At 40.6% G+C, this 19,266-nt stretch overlaps 1 pseudogene; it reads right to left on the bottom strand.

The window, feature by feature from the left end:
• Window positions 1–579: 579 nt before the first annotated feature.
• LOC136130095 (small nucleolar RNA SNORA70) lies at window positions 580–692 on the bottom strand (annotated as a pseudogene).
• Between the last annotated feature and the right edge of the window lie 18,574 nt (window positions 693–19,266).

Genomic DNA, 19,266 nt, shown 5'->3' with positions numbered 1-19,266 from the left:
TTTAAACATGTGCAGATAGAAGTGAATGATCCCTTGTACCAACTGCCTTTGAGAGTGGCCTGACATGGCTCCTTTGGATTTTCACCAACATCAATGAAAAACAAAACAAAACAAACACCACCAACACCAAAACAGCAAGACAACTCTTCTTTTTAATTTTTTGACAGGAAAGTAGGATTTATTGGTGGGCACGAGTAAGGAGGGGACAGCACCAAGGCTCTCGCGAGCGCAGGGCCCGTCATCTGTCCAGAGGGCCACGATTAGGGATGTATATGACCCCACAGCCATCCGGGATGAGCCGCTTTTCTGCCACCATGTTTTCAAATTCACCTGCATTAAACTTACTAAATCCCCACTTCTTGGAGATGTGGATCTTCTGGCCACTAGGGAACTTGACCTTGGCCCTGTGGAGGGCCTCAATCACATGCTCCTTGTTCTGCAGCTTGGTGAGGTTGGACTTTATGACTTGGCCAATGTGGACTCTGGCCACTGTGCCCTGGGGCTTTCCAAGGGCACCTCACGTACCCGTCTGGAGCCTAGGTTGGGGACAGCATGCCAGTCATGATGTCCACTGGAAAGGGCTGTTTCCAAGGTCCCTTAGGGCAACAGGCTGAATACACTATAGAGGAGGCTGCTGTTTGCAGCCACTGCACACTGGGAAGACAACTCTTAATCACTTTCCTGCTTTGCCATAGTTACTCCATTCAAGGGCTGGATTCCCTAACTTTGTATCTGCCTGGGGAGGGGCATGTAGCTGGTGCCATGATTTAAACATTGCACTGGGGGCTTCTGGAGGCAGGTACCACGTCCTAACCAATCGCTCCTGGTTTCCCTCTTCTGGACTGTAGCACAGTCAGGCACACGGGACAGGAGAAGCGGGGCAGCGTGGGCAGCTTGGGGCAGTCATTGCAGCTCTGCTCTGGGGACAGTAATAATCTCTGGAGTAATAATCCCTATGCTTGGATTTCCAAACCAGGCTGTATGTTTAAAGCATCCAGGAAACTTGTCGGATCCAGACTTTTGGCCTCCCTGCCAAGAGAATCTGATTCCGTAGTCTGGGCCTCAGAACTTTTAACAAGACCCTGAGGTCGTTCTGCTACATTACCAGTTTCAAAAACCCTCAATCCAGTGCATTCATTGATCTCCAGGAAGCAACCCACCTATACAGGTCTCAGAACCTGTTAGTGGTCTTCTTTCTCTGGAGATCTTTTTTAGAAAACTACTTCTGGTTACTCATCCTGGTGTTATTCAATCCATAAACTTTCCTGAGCAACTCATTCAACCCCTGAGTACACAGCCAGCTCCGGAGCAGGACACCCATGGGGACTTGAGTCAAAGCAAGAGATGAGAAGTTTGAGTTGATTTTCTGGGTGAGCCGTGAGAATGCTATTGTCGCATAATGGATCCCCAGCTCCACAGCCAAGATCAGGATTTTAAAAGCAGCTGGTGGAGATGCTGCTGTTTTCACCAGAGCCAGGCCTGTGTTCTTCCTTTGTTAGGTGATGCCCATGGTCCTGCCAAGCAGGCCAGACCCTGGCAAAGCAGTGGCCTTCCCCATCTCCCACCAGGACCTCCCTTGCTCTAACATCTCCTTTTCTGGCTCCAAGTCCATTTCTCCAGCCTTGCCTCATTTATCCCCCGACTCCTGAGCACGGCACCCTTGTCCCAGCATTTGCTGGGCAAACTCCCCTGTCCAGAGCAGAACTTCTCATGATGGTCTTTGCCAACAGCCTGGAACTTGTCAGACGAATGAGTTTTGCATCTTTCTTACCCAGCCTTAGTCAAACCCGCTGAAAGCAGCAAGCACTGTAATCTCTCTCCTGTACTTTGTCCTGCTCTTGACCTGCTGGAGCAGATGCTATCAGGAGTGGCCAAAGTTTACCTTGGCTTTACCGCACAACTGTGTGTCCAACTGGCCCAGGAGCCCAGGAACGAAGTTCCAGGAAAGTGAGAACGCTGACCTTCTTAGTCCTTTCTGAGATGCACGATTCTGCCTCACGAGGGTTTTCCTTCCGTACTGCTGACCCTGCTTCCATGGTGGAGCAGAGCTGGACAGGCCCTACAAAGCAGGGAGGCCAAATTCCATGAGACCAGGTCACCGGGTGGGTCTGCCTTCGTCATCCTCTGGGAAGTAATACATTGCATGATCCTGACAACTGCTGAGAACCTGATATTCTTGGAAGTGCATTACCTTTCAGCAAGTGAGTGGCCCCACCCCACCACTACTTTCCTTTTCCAAGACCCTTTCACAATCTGTCATTCCTACCCCACCAAGGAACAGGGTGCTATCTAGGGCCTTAGCACTTAGCCATTCCTAGGGTAGGACAGTCTAGATTGGAAGGTTTGTTTTCTTTTAATCTTACCCTCAGGACTATCATGTACAGTTGTAGAGTCTGTGCACTGCACAACTCCGTGGGATGCCATTTACACAGCCTGAGGTGAATGAGGCAATGCCCTGCTAACCCTAATCCTTCACACTTCCTGTCTGACCCTGACCCCTCTTGATTCACCAATGTCATATGACTCTAAATCAGGGGTTGGCAAACTATGGCCCACAGAGGATTTAGAAGTTTTACTGGGAGGATATTTTGGTGTCTTGTCCTGTTTATTTCCTTTTTTTTCTTGGCTGCGCCACGTGGCTTACAGAATCTTGGTTCCCCAACCAGGGATTGAATCCGGGGCCATGGCAGTTGAAAGCACCAAGTCTTAACCACTGGACCGCCAGGGGATTCCCCCCTCACCTTTTTTTTTTTTTTAATTAATTTTTCTTTTTTCCAGAAAGAGCTCGCAGGTGGTAAGCTTTCTAGGTCCAGGGGATTGTCATGGTCACATGAACCTGGGTAGTTGCCTGGGGCCCTGCATTCAGAAGAGCCTCACACTTGGTTTAATGTTCTGATATTGTCATCTTAAAATTGTTAGCATTTTTAAACAAGGGGACCCACATTTTCATTTTGCACTGTGTCCCACAACAGTCCAGTCTGGCATTTTGCATGTTCAAGGACATTGTTATTTTGTTCTCACACTTAATGATAGTAAACTGGGCACAGAATTCTAGGCTCAGAATCATTTTCCTTCCGAATTTTGTAGATAGCTCCCACTTTGAGGACGGGCAATCAGATGCCAGCCTATTTGCTGAAACTTCACGTGTATGTCTCCCTCTGGAAACTTGTAGGATTTTCTCTTTATCCTTAGTCAAGGATCTTTGGCGTCTTTAAGAGGTTGAAACTTCACTGGGTGATGTCTGTGTGTGACTTTTTCCCCCGTGATTGCTTCTCACAACCTGGGGACACCTCAAAGCAATTCACTTAAAACAAAACAAAACAAACCAAACAAAAAAACCCCACTATTTTCTATTCCGCATTAAAATAAAAAAATTTTAAAGTCTCTCTTTCTGGAATGTTTATTAGATGGAAGATAGATCTGGGAACTCCAATATTCATACCTCTCATCAGCTTGCTTTTTTCCTATTTCTTATCTCTTTGTCAGATTCCCTTGACTTTGCCTTCCAGATTACATCTCCAGGCAAGGCTTCTTCTGTCAGCCACCAGTAGTCCTCAGTAGAAAGGTCAGGGTGAACCAGCTGACAGCCATGCCAGTAGAAGCTGACTCACCAAAAGCCACGTGGGCACTGGCATCGGTGGCATCTGCTCTAACAAGGTACATCTGTGAAATAACTGTACATTTCCCCAGAGTTAAATAAAACAATGTTATCAGGCTTAAATAAAACAATGTTGCAAAGCTTCGAGCACACTATTAGTGTTCCATAAACGTTAGCTCTTATGAAAGATGAATAGTATTTAAACACTGGCTTCTTAACACCAGCTTCTTATGCCACCTCCCTTTTCCAGTTTTCTGATCCCCCCAGGCCAGATGCAATCCCTCTCCCTTTGCAACAATGCAATGTGTTTATCTTACAGTAAGTTAACAAAAGTACACAAGAGAATGATAAGCAGAAATAGAAAGAGGTTATGACCCAGTAGGAGAGGGTGTACACCTTACTCATTGTCCTGAATGTGGCCTGTACTGTTATAACGTTTGTTTGGGCACCTTCTACCATAGAGAAACGTGTAATTATTCTGAAAATACCTACGTGCTTCTGCGTCACTCGGGTGCTGGCAGTTTTGTGAGATCTAGATCAAAACTCAGCTCATCAAATGACCTTTGTCCTGTCTTTAGTTTTCTGTAAAGATCTTGCCCACTCGAACACATGGAAGGGCAAACCTGCACATTATTTATCAAATTTGGCAGCATTATGCAGAAGGAAGGAAAAAACTCTAAAGGGAATGAGACTATTTTGGCTCCAATGTCCTGGCTGACCACTCTTTAGCTGTATGACTTTGGGCAAGTCATTTAACCTCTCTGAGCTTCATTTTCCTCCTTTTAAAAATGGAGATACCTTTCAAATGTACCTGGTTCCATCCTCCACCTTCCCCATATACTTCCACATCTATATATTGTCCTTAGAATGAAATCCAAAATCTTATGCGGTACCCAGAACAGATAGTTAGGATGAGGTAAGGTACTTGTGGCACCTTTATAAAAGTGCTGTGCTTTCCCCATTCTCATCCACAGGACCCCATCTTCCTCCAGTCCTCTGAGATGACCATCTTTCCATTCCTCAAAATCACCAGGTTCCCAATTGTATATCCTCTGCCAAGCTCATCATGATGTCACCAGCACTGAACATTCTTTTAACTCCTCATTTACAGGGAGGGGACCTACTGCTTTTCCAAGAGAGTGGATCTCTTGGGAGCTCCATCCAAGGCCATGATGGTTAGAGCTGCCATGAACACATAAAAAGCTTGTATTTTAAAATGAACCAACTTATTCTTTGCTGTTCAGACCCTCTCCCAGAAAACAGGCTAGGAAACAGGAAATCCTTGCTTTTATGTGGATTAAAGCCACACATCAGATTAAAAAAGAGCCATTTGGAAGTGTGGTGAGAATGCCAGCTGCTTGAATGCTGAGGGAGGGTCTCTGCATCTTCGGACATCCAGGGCTTTATGTGCAAGTCTTGGTGGTGTCCATTTTGAGCCCTCAGGCCTGATTCCTCTTCCTTGGCTCTCAGCTGTGTCTCTGATAGTGGAGGCTGCTCAATAGGTATGTGTGTGACAGCTGCCTTAATGGCTGGCTGGCTCCTGTCCCCACAAGCCAAAGATGAATGAAGGATGAGCTGGATGTGAGAGCTCCAATTCACAGGTCACAGGACTGTGTTTCACAGAATTCCATATTATATTAGTACATAAATTCCATTATTTTAGTAAACAAACCCCTTAGTAGAGCCAGCTTATTATTTCCAGATTCCTTCTTTACCAGCATCAGGGAGTGGAGATATGGAGGGAATGTGTCAGGAGCATTACTTCTTAGGGTTGTTACGGGCTAGTTTAGGGAATTATGAATCGTTTCCATCAGCAACGCGTAAGTTTAAAAGCATTCATCCCTCAAGATTTTTGCTGACTTCCAGACTAAAAAGATTTCACTAATCTCATTCTACAGTTGGTGCCATGGGGTTCTGGGCAATGCAGAATACTGGGGTACTTTACTATCTGAAGTTGTCGGAACCTTCCTGATTTATGAGAATTTGGCATTTCTTACGAACTTAAGCACTTTGGTTTTGTTGGCTTAGTAGAAATGTACAGCACTATGGCTATTAGATGACAGTGAACCAGCATGGCTCCAACCATACGTATGAGAAATACAATTCTAGAGAGGGCAAAGGACTCAGAAATAATGGGCCAACAAAACACTGCAAGCTCTGGAGCCACTGGTGGGCATGGTAAGCAAGGCCTATGAGGCCAGCAAAAGCTAAAGATAGAAAGGTTTAAAATGAAGCTGCTTTAGGGAGATGAGGTAGAAATGGCAGTTTCCAGACGGGATACTGACTGCAAACTATATTTGGTTTTCATCTCAGCTAGTTTTGGGCCAAACTCTCTAAAAGCAGTACAAATACCACACCACATTTCCTGCTTTGGCTAATCCTTGTTGACATTTCTACAGTAAAGTGAACTCTCCACATATTGCTAAGTACAGAAATAAGATGCAATTTTGTCTTTCAGTGATACAAGCCTCTTCCTAGCCAGGTCTTAAGCCTGTACAAAAGAAACACTAGACAACGGTGATCTCAACGTCTGATCCAAGAGTTCCACTTCCAGAAGAGCTGGGGAAGATCTTACTGGGGACCAATAAACCCACCTGTAACAACTATAAACTGGACAAGACCAAGAAACAATACTCTGAAAGCACTAGAGAATGGTCAAAGGCAAGCAGAGTCAGGAAGGAACTTGATACTTGGAATAGAGAACGGCATTTTCACAGCTCTCAGCCTGAGGGAATGTCACAACCCAGGACCCAGAACTCTGGGAGACAACCAGCAGTCTTTCTGGCTTCAAGAACCAGAGAGTTCAGGGCAAGCAAGGTCACTGCAAAATGACCGGGAGTCCTGGAAAGGGGAGAACCAGAGAAGGGAACCTCAAAGTCTGGATATAATCTCTGCCCAAATTTCCAGCTGGCTGTAAGGGCCAGACTGTAGCTAAGGATACAATGACTGAACTGAGATTTCAGCTGCCACCAAGAGACAGCGTTTGTAGCAGTCTGAGTCCAATCAAATTAACTGCCTGATAAACCAAACGAAAAACCAACACTCCTCTGTCAGCTGTATTGGGGGTGGGGGTGAGGATGTCAAAGTGTAAATTCCCAGGCCACACCCACAGATCTGCAGCATCAGCATCCCCTGGGGGTAAGGCCTCAACTCTGCACTGTCAAAAGTGACAAAGTAAGAGAGTGCCACGGACATATATACACTACCAAACGTAAAATAGATAGCTAGTCGGAAGCAGCCGCATAGCACAGGGAGATCAGCTCGGTGCTTTGTGACCACCTAGAGGGGTGGGATAGGGAGGGTGGGAGGGAGGGAGATGCAAGAGGGAAGAGATATGGGAACATATGTATAACTGAGTCACTTTGTTATAAAGCAGAAACTAACACACCATTGTAAAGCAATTATACTCCAATAAAGATGTAAAAAACAAAACAAAACAAACAAAAAAAACCAGGAGCTTCAATGACTCGAGCAGAGTTGGAGCCTCGCTGCTCTGAGAGCTGATGTAGTCCACACCGCATGTGCAGATGTCAGCTGAAACAGGCTGCACTTGAAGAGACTGTGTCTGTCTGCCAAGGAAGATGTGTCAGCTGCCCACATTTTTGATGCTGGCCACGGGAAGCTGAGAAGTCACTTGGAGACACAGAGGAGATACTTCCCTTCTTAAGATCATCACTGAAAACTTTTAGGATATGTCCCGTCACACAGAGACAGGACACCGGTCCCTCGGTAGTCTCCTGCACGTCAGCACAAGGCCTCCCTCTGCTATCTTTTCCTCTCCATATCCCCCGAAGCCCGCCCCCCCCCACCCCATGGAAAGCAGCATTTTCAAGACTTGAATAGATGTAGGTTAAAGACCTGTTGGAGTTTTTGCAAAGCTGCAGAAATATAGCAAGCTGGTTGGCACAGGAAGGTGAGATACTAATCATTCGTGTCTGGCATCTTAGTCTCAACATTGTTTCCATTGCTGTAACTTCCAATTATAAAAACACTCACAGGTAAAAACTAGGAAATAGCTCATACTGAACACAACAAACATAGCAGTAGTGTCTGTAATGCACTTAATCCCCCCACCCTGGTCACTGTGACCAATACGTCTAATTTTACCGAGGAGGACATGGGCCCAGTCATTTAGCTTTTCATACCTGTCTTCACAACAAGTGTCCCAAGTCATACAGTGTGACAAACCCGATTTATAACTCAGCCCTCACATCTGTTGGCTAAGTCACCCTTCTCTCAAAATGGATTCAATGTTTAATGAGGAAAAAGGCTTGGGTTATTCTAAATTTTCAAACAATTAATAATGGCCACTTTATGGAAACACTCTAAGCCTTAAGTGAGTATACAGAAATTTTTTTAAGGATTAAACTATATGGTTGAATTAAATTCCTTACCCATTTATTTAGTAAACTACTTGATAAGAGTGTTTTTCAATTTTAAATCTGGGAGCTAATCTAATTAAGTAATCCTAAAAGCCAGACTACAGAAAAAAAAAGATATTCTAGTTCTAATTTAGTATAATGTTACAAAATATTTTCTAAAGATTGGTTTTAGAGGAAATAGCAAGAGAAAAACAGGAGTGCATATGAGATGGGGAGAGACAGAAATAGAGGTAGAGCTTCATAGATACGGAAATATTCTTTTTTTTTTTAAATCTCATATTGGTATCTTTTAATAAAAAAAAATTAAAAATCAAAGAAAAATATCTGGTCAGGGCTGAGATGAGACAAACAGGAACACTTCAGAATCCAAGGCAAAGGGAAGGTTGTTTGCCCCTTTAGAGAATTGTAGGGGTGTGAAAAGGGAGAGACAGATCATGCACAAAAGTACTTATAAATTACACACCCAACTCCCACCTCCTCAATAAAAAAGAGAAGAAAAAGCCCCATCACTTAACACCAAATAGCAACATTATCAATAAACCCTTTCTCTGCTGCCCATCAGGACTTACTTGAAAGAGGAGGCCTGTGAGGAAAGGTGAAAAGAGTAAGGGTTAGAGGGAAGACCTGCACTTAAGTCTGGTTTCCAACTGGGAGATAGATATTCTAATTCAGGTCACCCTTTCAACAAGTTTAAGCAAAAGAGAGCAAATGAAGAGGGCAGTTTCAAGTTGGGACTGTGTTTCTATCTTAGGTCAAACAAAGACCAGTTATAACTTTATAGCTCGATTTTCAACAATATAAATTACTGAGACTTACAGACTTCCATACACTGAACACCTGTCCCTCTCCCCCCAGCCTGGGTCTACACATCCACACAGAACACCAAGCCAGTAAGCCCCTTCAGTTATTTTCTTACCTATTTCATATGTAAACAAGATTTTTTCTATATTTTATAGGGATTTTATTAAAACATAAAGAATGTGCAAGGATCCAAAATTTATAAAAGCATATACAACAGAACTGTCCTCTTCAAAGCTAATCACTATTAACAAACTCATGTACATGTTTACCCTCCTCAAAATGTCTATATATATGAGTACACGGTAAGTGTATTCTGTATACATATATTTATATGTCTGTGTATGTATACATATATATATATATATATATATATATATGAAATACTATTCTGAATTTTGGGGGGGTTCCCCTTTGTTTTTTTCCATTAAAGATATTCTGGAAGTTTTCCATATTGTCGCTTATAGATAGACCTATCTCATACATTCCATTTATTGCAATCTTATTGACATATAACATGAGTAAGTTTAAAGTGTACAACATGATTTGATACATGTATATATTGAGATCCACCTCATTTTTCAGGCTGCATAATATTCCAGTGTGGAATTTAATCAGTCATATATCAGGTTCCAGATTTTTAATCTTACAATGCTGCAGTGAACAGCTTGTAGCTGTCTTGGCACACTGGTGCTGGGGTATTTGTGGGACTGAATACTGGAAACGAAAGTGCCGTGTCAAGTAGTATGGGGCACATATAGCTTTACAATATATTGTAAATTATTTTTCAAAGTGGTGATTACCTATTTACAGTCCCACCAGCAGTGTGTGGGAGTTCCTAGTTTCCCTTAGCCTTGCTAATACATCACCGCAACCATTCTCTCCTGCATCATCATTTTCCCCCTCTCTGCCAAGTTAATCAAAAGGTTCCCCCTCTAGCTATTACATACTTTTCTGCTCTTTCTTTACTCCTAAAAGAAAAAAGAAAGTTATCTATACTGGCAACTTCCAATCTCCCCCATTCTCCCATTCTCTTTTATTCTTTAAATTTCTATTATGGAAATTGTCAAGCATGCATAAAAGTAAAGGAAATAGAATAATAAACGCCTGTGTATCTGTCACTCAGCTTCAACATAACATTCTGCTCATTTCCTCTATTTCCTGTCCCCTGCCTTTTTCTCCTTGGAATATTTTCAAGTAAATCCCAGTCATAATTTTAACCACAAATACTTAGTATGTATCTCTAACAAATAGGAGCTTTAAAAAAAACAATACCATCACTATACCATTATTTCACCCAGTGAAATTAATAATTCCTTAATATCATCTGATACCCAATCCATCTTAAATTCTCCTCTAATTGTTCCCCAAAATGTCTTTTTAGGTTGGTTTTGTTCAAATCAGGATCCAAACAAGTCCTTTAAGTTTCTCCAATCTTTATTTAAGTCCCACCACCACCATCTTTGTTTTACACATTCAATTTGTTGAATAAAGTGGATTATTTGTCCTGTGGACTTCCCCACATTCTGGATTAAGCCTGTTGTTTAACATGTTCCTCAATATCCCGTGCTTTCACAAATTGATCGTTAGACGTAAAAGGCTTGCTTAGATTCCGGTTCTATTTTGTTTGTTTTGGGCAACAATTCATCATGGCTGGTGTTGGGTTCCTGCTATTGCAACACATCAGAGGCATGTAACTTCTGGTTGTTCTTTTTTAGTAATGCTAAGGTTGATCACTGGGTTCAGATGCTATCAACCTGAGCCATCCAATAAAACATTTCCCATACATTTTTAAAAATTTTATTTATTTTATTTATTTATTTTTGCCTGCGTTGGGTCTTTGTTGCTGCGCACGGGCTTTCTCTAGTTTTCTCTAGTTGCGGCGAGTGGGGGCCACTCTTCGTTGCGGTGCATGAGCTTCTCACTGCGGTGGCTTCTCTTGCTGTGCAGCACGGGCTCTAGGTCGCAGGCTCAGCAGTTGTGGCGCATGGGCTTAACTGCTCCGCAGCATGTGGGATCTTCCCGGACCAGGGCTCAATCCGGTGTCCCCTGCATTGGCAGGCAGATTCCCAACCACTGTGCCACCAGAGAAGCCCCTCCCATAAATTTTTTACCTAATACTTTCAGCAGCCTAGATCCATTATTTCACTACAGGTGACAAAAGGGTGATTTCCTAATCCTATCAATTCTCTGGCATTTAGTTATGATTCTTTTTTTTTAATTATTTAGCTTTTTGAATTTTATTTTACTTATTACACAGCAGGTTCTTATTAGTTATCCATTTTATATATCTTAATGTATATATGTCAATCCCCATCTCCCAATTCATCCCACCGCCACCACCCCCTCCCCGCATATTCCCCCCTTGGTGTCCATACGTTTGTTCTCTACATCTGTGTCTCTATTTCTGCCTCGCAAACAGTTCATCTGTACCATTTTTCTAGATTCCACATATATGCGTTAATATACAGTATTTGTTTTTCTCTTTCTGACTTATTCACTCTGTATGACAGTCTCTAGGTCCAACCACGTCTCCACAAATGACCTAATTTCGTTCCTTTTTATGGCTATTTACCATTGTATATATGTGCCACATCTTCTCTATCCATTCGTCTGTTGATGAGCATTTAGGTTGCTTCCATGACCTGGCTATTGTAAATAGTGCTACAATGAACATTGGGGTGCACGTGTCTTTTTGAATTATGGTTTTCTCTGAGTATATGCCCAGTAGTGGGATTGCTGGATCATATGGTAATTCTATTTTTAGTTTTTTAAGGAACCTCCATACTGTTCTCCATAGTGGCTGTATCAATTTACATTCCCACCAACAGTGCAAGAGGGTTCCCTTTTCTCCACACCCTCTCCAGCATTTGTTGTTTGTAGATTTTCTGATGATGCCCATTCTAACTGGTGTGAGGTGATACCTCATTGTAGTTTTGATTTGCATTTCTCTAATAATTAGTGATGTTGAGCAGATTTTCATATGCCTGTTGGCCATCTGTATGTCTTCTTTGGAGAGATGTCTATTAAATGGTCTTCTGCCCATTTTTTGATTGGGTTGTTTTTTCAATATTGAGCTGCATGAATTGTTTATATATTTTGGAGATTAATCCTTTGTCTCTTGATTCGTTTGCAAATATTTTCTCCCACTCTGAGGGTTGTCTTTTTGTCTTGTTTATAGTTTCCTTTGCTGTGCAAAAGCTTTTAAGTTTCATTAGGTCCCATTTGTTTATTTTTGTTTTTATTTCCATTACTCTAGGAGGTGGGTCAAAAAAGATCTTGCTCCTATGTTTTCCTCTAAGAGTTTTATAGTGTCCAGTCTTACATTTAGGTCTTTAATCCATTTTGAGTGTATTTTTGTGTATGGTGTTAGGGAGTGTTTGAATTTCATTCTTTTACATATAGCTGTACAGTCTTCCCAGCACCCCCTTTTTTTTTTTAATCTTTATTGGAGTATAATTGCTTTACAATGTTGGGTTAGTTTCTGCAGTATAACAAAGTGAATCAGCTATATGTATACATATATCCCCATATCCCCTCACTCTTGCGTCTCCCTCCCACCCTCCCTATCCCAACCCGTAGATGGACACAAAGCACCGAGCTGATGTCCCTGTGCTATGCGGCTGCTTCTCACTAGCTATCTATTTTACATTTGGTAGTGTATATATGTCCATGCCACTCTCTCACTTCGTCCCAGCTTACCCTTCCCCCTCCCCGTGTCCTCAAGCCCATTCTCTACGTCTGTGTCTTTATTCCTGTCCTGCCCCTAGGTTCTTCAGAACTTTTTTTTTTTTTTTTTAGATTCCATATATATGTTACGGTACTTGATTCTCCCTTTCTGACTTACTTCACTCTGTATGACAGACTCTAGGTCCATCCACCTCACTACAAATAACTCAATTTCATTTCTTCTTATGGCTGAGTAATATTCCATTGTATATATTAGCACCACTTATTGAAGAGACTGTCTTTTCTCCATTGTATAGCCTTCCCTCCTTTGTCACAGATTAGTTGACCATAGGTGCGTCGGTTTATCTCTGGGCTTTCTATCCTGTTCCACTGATCTATGTTTCTGTTTTTGTGCCAGTACCATGTTGTCTTGATTACTGTAGCTTTGTAGTATAGTCTGAAGTCAGGGAGTCTGATTCCTCCAGCTCTGTTTTTTTCCCTCAAGATTGCTTTGGCTATTCGGGGTCTTTTGTGTCTCCAAACAAGTTTTAAGATTTTTTGTTCTAGTTCTGCACAAAATGCCATTGCTGATTTGATAGGGATTGCATTGAATCTGTAGATTGCTTTGGGTAGTATAGTCATTTTCACAATGTTGATTCCTTCAATCCAAGAACATGGTATATCTCTCCATCTGTTTGTGTCATCCTTGATTTCTTTCATCAGTGTCTTACAGTTTTCTAAGTACAGGTCTTTTACCCTCTTAGGTAGGTTTATTCTTAGGTACTTTATTCTTTTTGTTACAGTGGTGAATGGGATTGTTTCCTTAATTTCTCTTCCTGATCTTTTGTTGTTAGTGTATAGGAATGCCAGATATTTCTGTGCATTAATTTTGTATCCTGCAACTTTACCAAATTCATTGATTAGCTCTAGTAGTTTCCTGGTGGCATTTTTAGGATTCTCTATGTATAGTATCATTTCATCTGCAAACAGTGACAGTTTTACTTCTTTTCCAATTTGTATTCCTTTTATTTCTTTTTCTTCTCTGATTGCCGTGGCTAGGACTTCCAAAACAATGTTGAATAATACTGGTGAGAGTGGACATCCTTGTCTTGTTCCTGATCTTAGAGGAAATGGTTTCAGTTTTTCACCATTGAGAATGATGTTTGCTGAGGTCTGTTGTATATGGCCTTTATTATGTTGAGGTAGGTTCCTCTATGCCCACTTTCTGGAGAGTTTTTAATCATAAATGGGTGTTGAATTTTGTCAAAAGCTTTTTCTGCATCTATTGAGGTGATCATATGGTTTTTATTCTTCAATTTGTTAATATGGTGTATCGCATTGGTTGATTTGCGTATATTGAAGAATCCTTGCATCCCTGGGATAAATCCCACTTGATCATGGTGCATGATCCTTTTAATGTGTTGTTGGATTCTGTTTGCTAGCATTTTATTGAGGATTTTTGCATCTATGTTCATCAGTGTTATTGGCCTGTCGTTTTCTTTTTTTGTGACATCTTTGTCTGGCTTTGGTATCACGGTGATGATGGCCTCTGTAGAATGAGTTTGGAAGTGTTCCTTCCTCTGCAATGTTTTGGAAGAGTTTGAGAAGGATGGGTGTTAGCTCTTCTCTAAATGTTTGACAGAATTTATCTGTGAAGCCGTCTGGTCCTGTACTTTTGTTTGTTAGAAGATTTTTAATCACGGTTTCAATTTCATTACTTGTGATTGGTCTGTTCATATTTTCTATTTCTTCCTGGTTCAGTCTTGGAAGGTTATACCTTTCTAAGAACTTGTCTGCTTCTTCCAGGTTGTTCATTTTATTGGCATAGAGTTGCTTGTAGTAGTCCCTTATGATGCTTCGTATATCTGCAGTGTCTGTTGTAACTTCTCCTTTTTCATTTCTAATTTTATTGATTTGAGTCCTCTCCCTCTTATTCTTGATGAGTTTGGCTAAAGGTTTATCAATTTTGTTTATCTTCTCAAAGAACCATCTTCTAGTTTTATTGATTTTTGCTATTGTTTTGTTTCTATTTCATTTATTTCTGCTCTGATCTTTATGATTTTTTTCTACGTACTTTGGGATTTGTTTGTTCTTTCGCTAGTTCCTTTAGGTGTAAGGTTAGACTGTTTGAGATTTTTCTTGTTTCTTGAGGTAGGACTATACTGCTACAAACTTCCCTTTAGAACTGCTTTTGCTGCATCCCACAGGTTTTGGATCATCGTATTTTTGTTGTAATTTGTCTCTAGGTATTTTTTGATTTCCTCTTTGATTTCTTCAGTGATCTCTTGGTTATTTAGTAACGTATTGTTACTAAATAGGGTGATTTCCTAATCCTATCAATTCTCTGGCATTTAGTTATGATTCTTAAGTGAAAAACGTTCTCTTATCAGGTTAACCTGGTACACAAAGAAATCAGGATAAATACTTCATTTTTCCAGTTAATTTTCAAAATAGTAAGTTGGTGCCCTAATAGTCTCCAAAGGTGACTAATACATTTTTTTAAACTATTGTTATGACCTCATAGATTTTTATATATTTCATGTCAATTGTTATTCTTTTTGATGCTCAAAATGTTCCAATTGGCCAATGGAAGCCCCTTCTAGTTGACTCCTGGGTCCTTTTGACATGACCTTACTCTGATTGCTTTCTTGCTTTCAGACACAAGATGGTCTAGCCTCATCTTGTCCCTTCCCTGTCCCCTCTAATGGGACAGTCTTGGTGCTAGGGTATGCCTTGCCACTGACTTCTGATTGCTTCTAGGCCTTTTCAGTGGATAAAGCTATGCAACATGTATTTTTTAGGAAAAATAAATCACTGTATTTTGCTGGTACTTCCAATTGAAATATACAATTACAGGGTTTTTACTTAATTTTATTCTTGTATCTCTTCTTTCTTGTACTAAAAATCTTGGCTCTTACTTCCTTTGACTTAATATTTGCTTTATCATATGTAAATACATAGTTTTAAAAGGACAACACCAATACCATTGCTAAAAATAAAAATACTAAATGCAGTTTAAGTTTTCATTGTAGTTCACAGGATATATTCCATTAGGAAAGTGCAGACAAATGCTGGGCTTTAAAGTCGCTTGAAGTAATTGTTCTGTGAGTGGTTACACCACCAATTTGATGGATAGTTAAGTTTTAGTTTTAAGAGTTAATTTTTTAATTATAGAAAACACTGACAGGGTCCCAAAGTAAAAAGTATAAAAGAAGATACAGATCTAGGTGCCATCTCTGGCCAGCTCCCTACCACCACCCCTAAGGGAACTGATTTATTAGTTATTGATGTAATTAATCCTTCCATTTTTCTTTTTTTTTTTTTTAACATAAGTAAATGCACGCTTGTTTTTTCATTTGTCTCCTCCTTTCTTACACAATCAGGTAGCACAACAAACCTGCTCTTCACTTTCACTTCCTATACTCTGAAGAGGACTCCAGGACAGCATTTTTTTGGGGGGGTTGGGGGGGAAGGGGCAGGAGTTCAAGATTGTTTTTATTTTCAGAGCCTGCAACAGTTGGTTAGCAATGCCAGCTAATCTGGTACAATCCGAAGGCCATCCCACCTCCCTTTTCAGGCATTCAACTGGCAGAATCCTCACAAATAAGATTAGAGACCAACTGAGATGTGTCTCCATGTGTGTGTGGTTCTGCAGCCTTCACCCTCTTCCCTCCTGGAGATGCTCCCTCATTTTTTTTTTAACAGCTGTGCAGTATTCCACTGTATGTGTGTGCCAGGTTTCTTCCATCAATCCCCTCTAGATGGAGATGTGGGTGGCTTCCACTCTTTGGCTGCTATAAATAGCACTGTAATGAAGATCTTTGTGCATACACCATCACATATTTTTACCAGTACACCTCAGATAGATTTTTAGAAGGGAGCCTGTTGGTTGAGGGATAAACTCATATTTAATTTTGATAGTTATTAACAAATTCCATCCACAGGAATCTGTACTTTCTGGAGTGCTTGTTTCCCCACTGTCTCACTAACAGAGTGCACTGTGTAACTTGGACTTTTCACAATCCAACAGGCAAGAAATGGTATCTCAGTAGTTTTAATTTGCATTTCTCTTTATTATGTGTATCCTCATATGTTTAAGAGCTATTTATTTGCAATTTATTTTCTATGAACTGTCCATATATTATTTATTTATTTGGTTGTACTGGGTCTTAGTTGCAACAGGCGGGCTCCCTTGTTGTGGCTTGCTGGCTACTTAATTGTGGCATGTGAACTCTCAGTTGCGGCATGCATGTGGGATCTAGTTCCCTGACCAGGGATCGAACCCGGGCCCCCTGTATGGGGAGCGCGGAGTCTTACCCACTTCGTCAGCAGGTAAGTCCCTGTCTGTATCTTTTTGCCCGTTCTTTCTGGTTCTTTTCAAAGTTTAGAAATTCTTCACATATTAGGGCTATATTATATTAGCCCTTTGTGATAAATGTTGCAAATATTTTTGCCAGTTTATTATTTACTTTTTAACTTTGCTTTTTTTGGCTATCCAAATCTCTTTCTTTCAGTTAGATATAAACTCCTCCTTTTATTGCTTCTGGATATTCAGTCACAGGAATGTTTTCCCCACTCTCAGATCATAAAGGAATTCACCTATGTCTTCTTCCAGTTATTTAGAAGGTTTCATTTTTACAGTTGGGTCTCTAATCCATTTGGATTTTATCCTTCTGTACAGTGTGAGAAATGGATTCAATTTTACTGTCTTCCAGGTGTTTAACCACATTTGTCTCCACACCGTTTTTTAAGTCTTTTTCTCCACCAGTAAGATGATTCCTTTATCATATACTAAACTCCTGGACTTTTTCTCAATTTTTTATAGTATGTTATAGTATCTAGTAGTGTTATCCCTCCTTCCTTTATTTTCTGTAAAATAAAGTACATTGTACATAACGTACTGTTGTGGCCTCTCCTGTTGCGGAGCACAGGCTCCGGATACGCAGGCTCAGCAGCCATGGCTCACGGGCCCAGCCACTCCGCGGCATGCGGGATCTTCCTGGACCGGGGCATGAACCCGTGTCCCCTGCATCGGCAGGCGGACTCTCAACCACTGCGCCACCAGGGAAGCCCAGATTTTTTTTTTTAAAAGAAAACATTTAGGACCCACTCTATTTTCAGGAATTCAAGGATTGGGACTTTCTGTGTTAGCTCAATCTTCACAAAATTACATATACAATAGCCCAAGGTAAAATTCACCTTTTAAAAAGAATTATGGCAATATTTTTCAAAGAAACCAATATTAGTTGTTAGGACAATAAGTTCCACTTGACACCTGGGTACATCTTTTCCCTGAATCACTTGGCACATCTACGGGTAGAAGCCCCATCTACTAAGTGAACCTAGTAACTTCCCTCTAAGGTCTGAGATCACATTTCCTGTGCAGAAACCCTCCTGTACGACTAAAAACTGTCATTCACCCAGCAAAGGAAAATTAAGAGAGACTGGAGAGTGTGTCAAATAAAAACACCAAAAATGACCCAAATTATCTGCACCACTTATAGGTTTGAATCTGGCCATCCAAGATACAAACTAAAAAAGTAAAGACTACTTTTATTCTCAAGGTAGAGAAATCTGACTTGGCTCTCCTGTTACCTTCTGGACTAACCCAGTCCATCCCACAACTGAGACAAATTGCTCACTGGGAAGCTACTTGTCATGATTCAGTGAAATGTGCCTATTTTTGGGGCAGGGGAGATATTGTTGAAAACAGAACATTCGTCTTCCTCACAGTTAATCAACAGTGATACAACCTTACATTTCCCAACAACTAAAGATTTCCTAATTAATCATTTTTTAAATGCAACAATCAAAACTATGAAGTCATTATTTGCTCTAGTTCACTGTTTTTATTTACATAACCACCTCTCTCCTAGACAAGCAACATTAAGCAAAACATAAGGCAAAGATGACTTGCTGGTGACCATCCTGTTCAACTTTCTTTTGTGGAGGGTCTTCTCAGTAGTAGCCAGTTACCACATGGAGCTTTTTCACAGTTTCAGAGAAACTTTCCTTGTATTAAAAACAGCAAGAAAGTGCTACACTTGATGGTAGTTACTGTCAAATAGTTCAATCAACCTTACAGAATTTTTGTAATAAAGTATGTAAGTTATTTAATCAACACGAAACTCTTAAAAAAACAAAACAAAAAACCCCCCAAGTACTAGCTAACTTCTGGTGCCATGAGATATAATAGCACCACCGATTTTTGTATTTTAGTGGTAAAAATGTAATCCAGTTTTAGCATCCATCTAACAAGAATTAGATGAAAATATATGATTTGGCTTACTGGAAGGTAACAGTCTTAATGACCCCTCAGTGAGGAAATCTGTTCCTTCTGCTGCATGCAGGCTCAAAGAAAAGAATAACAGTATTAATGGGGGAAAATAGGATAGACTTTTAGTTAAGGCTTTTCCGTACTTGAAATACTTAAGGATGGATCACATTTAAAACGGTGAACATGGCTTTGCAGCCTTAAATAGAGAACAAAGGAAAATCAGAAAAATCAATGCTAGAAATCAACTCCCATCTTTTTAACCAAAACCCTGTCTCAACACTCCATTTCAAAAATGAAGTGAAGCATTCTAAGAAAGTGACAAATTTTTACATAAAAACACACCAAATTTTGTTTAACTCTATCAGTTATTAGACATGGTATATATAAGCAAGGAAAATAAGGTGCACCTTTACATTATATAAAATAATGAACCCAGAAATCACTTTTTAAAATTGGCAGTACAGACTGCAATATAAAAAATACTTGATATAGCAAAGTTAGATAGAAATAAAAATTTCAGTTGAAAAATTACAATATTTCAG

Source organism: Phocoena phocoena, chromosome 10 (assembly GCF_963924675.1).
Source record: "Phocoena phocoena chromosome 10, mPhoPho1.1, whole genome shotgun sequence".
Classification (NCBI taxonomy): Eukaryota; Metazoa; Chordata; class Mammalia; order Artiodactyla; family Phocoenidae; genus Phocoena; species Phocoena phocoena.
The sequence above is the reverse complement of the archived record's forward strand: the minus strand, read 5'-3'. Positions and strand labels throughout refer to the sequence as shown.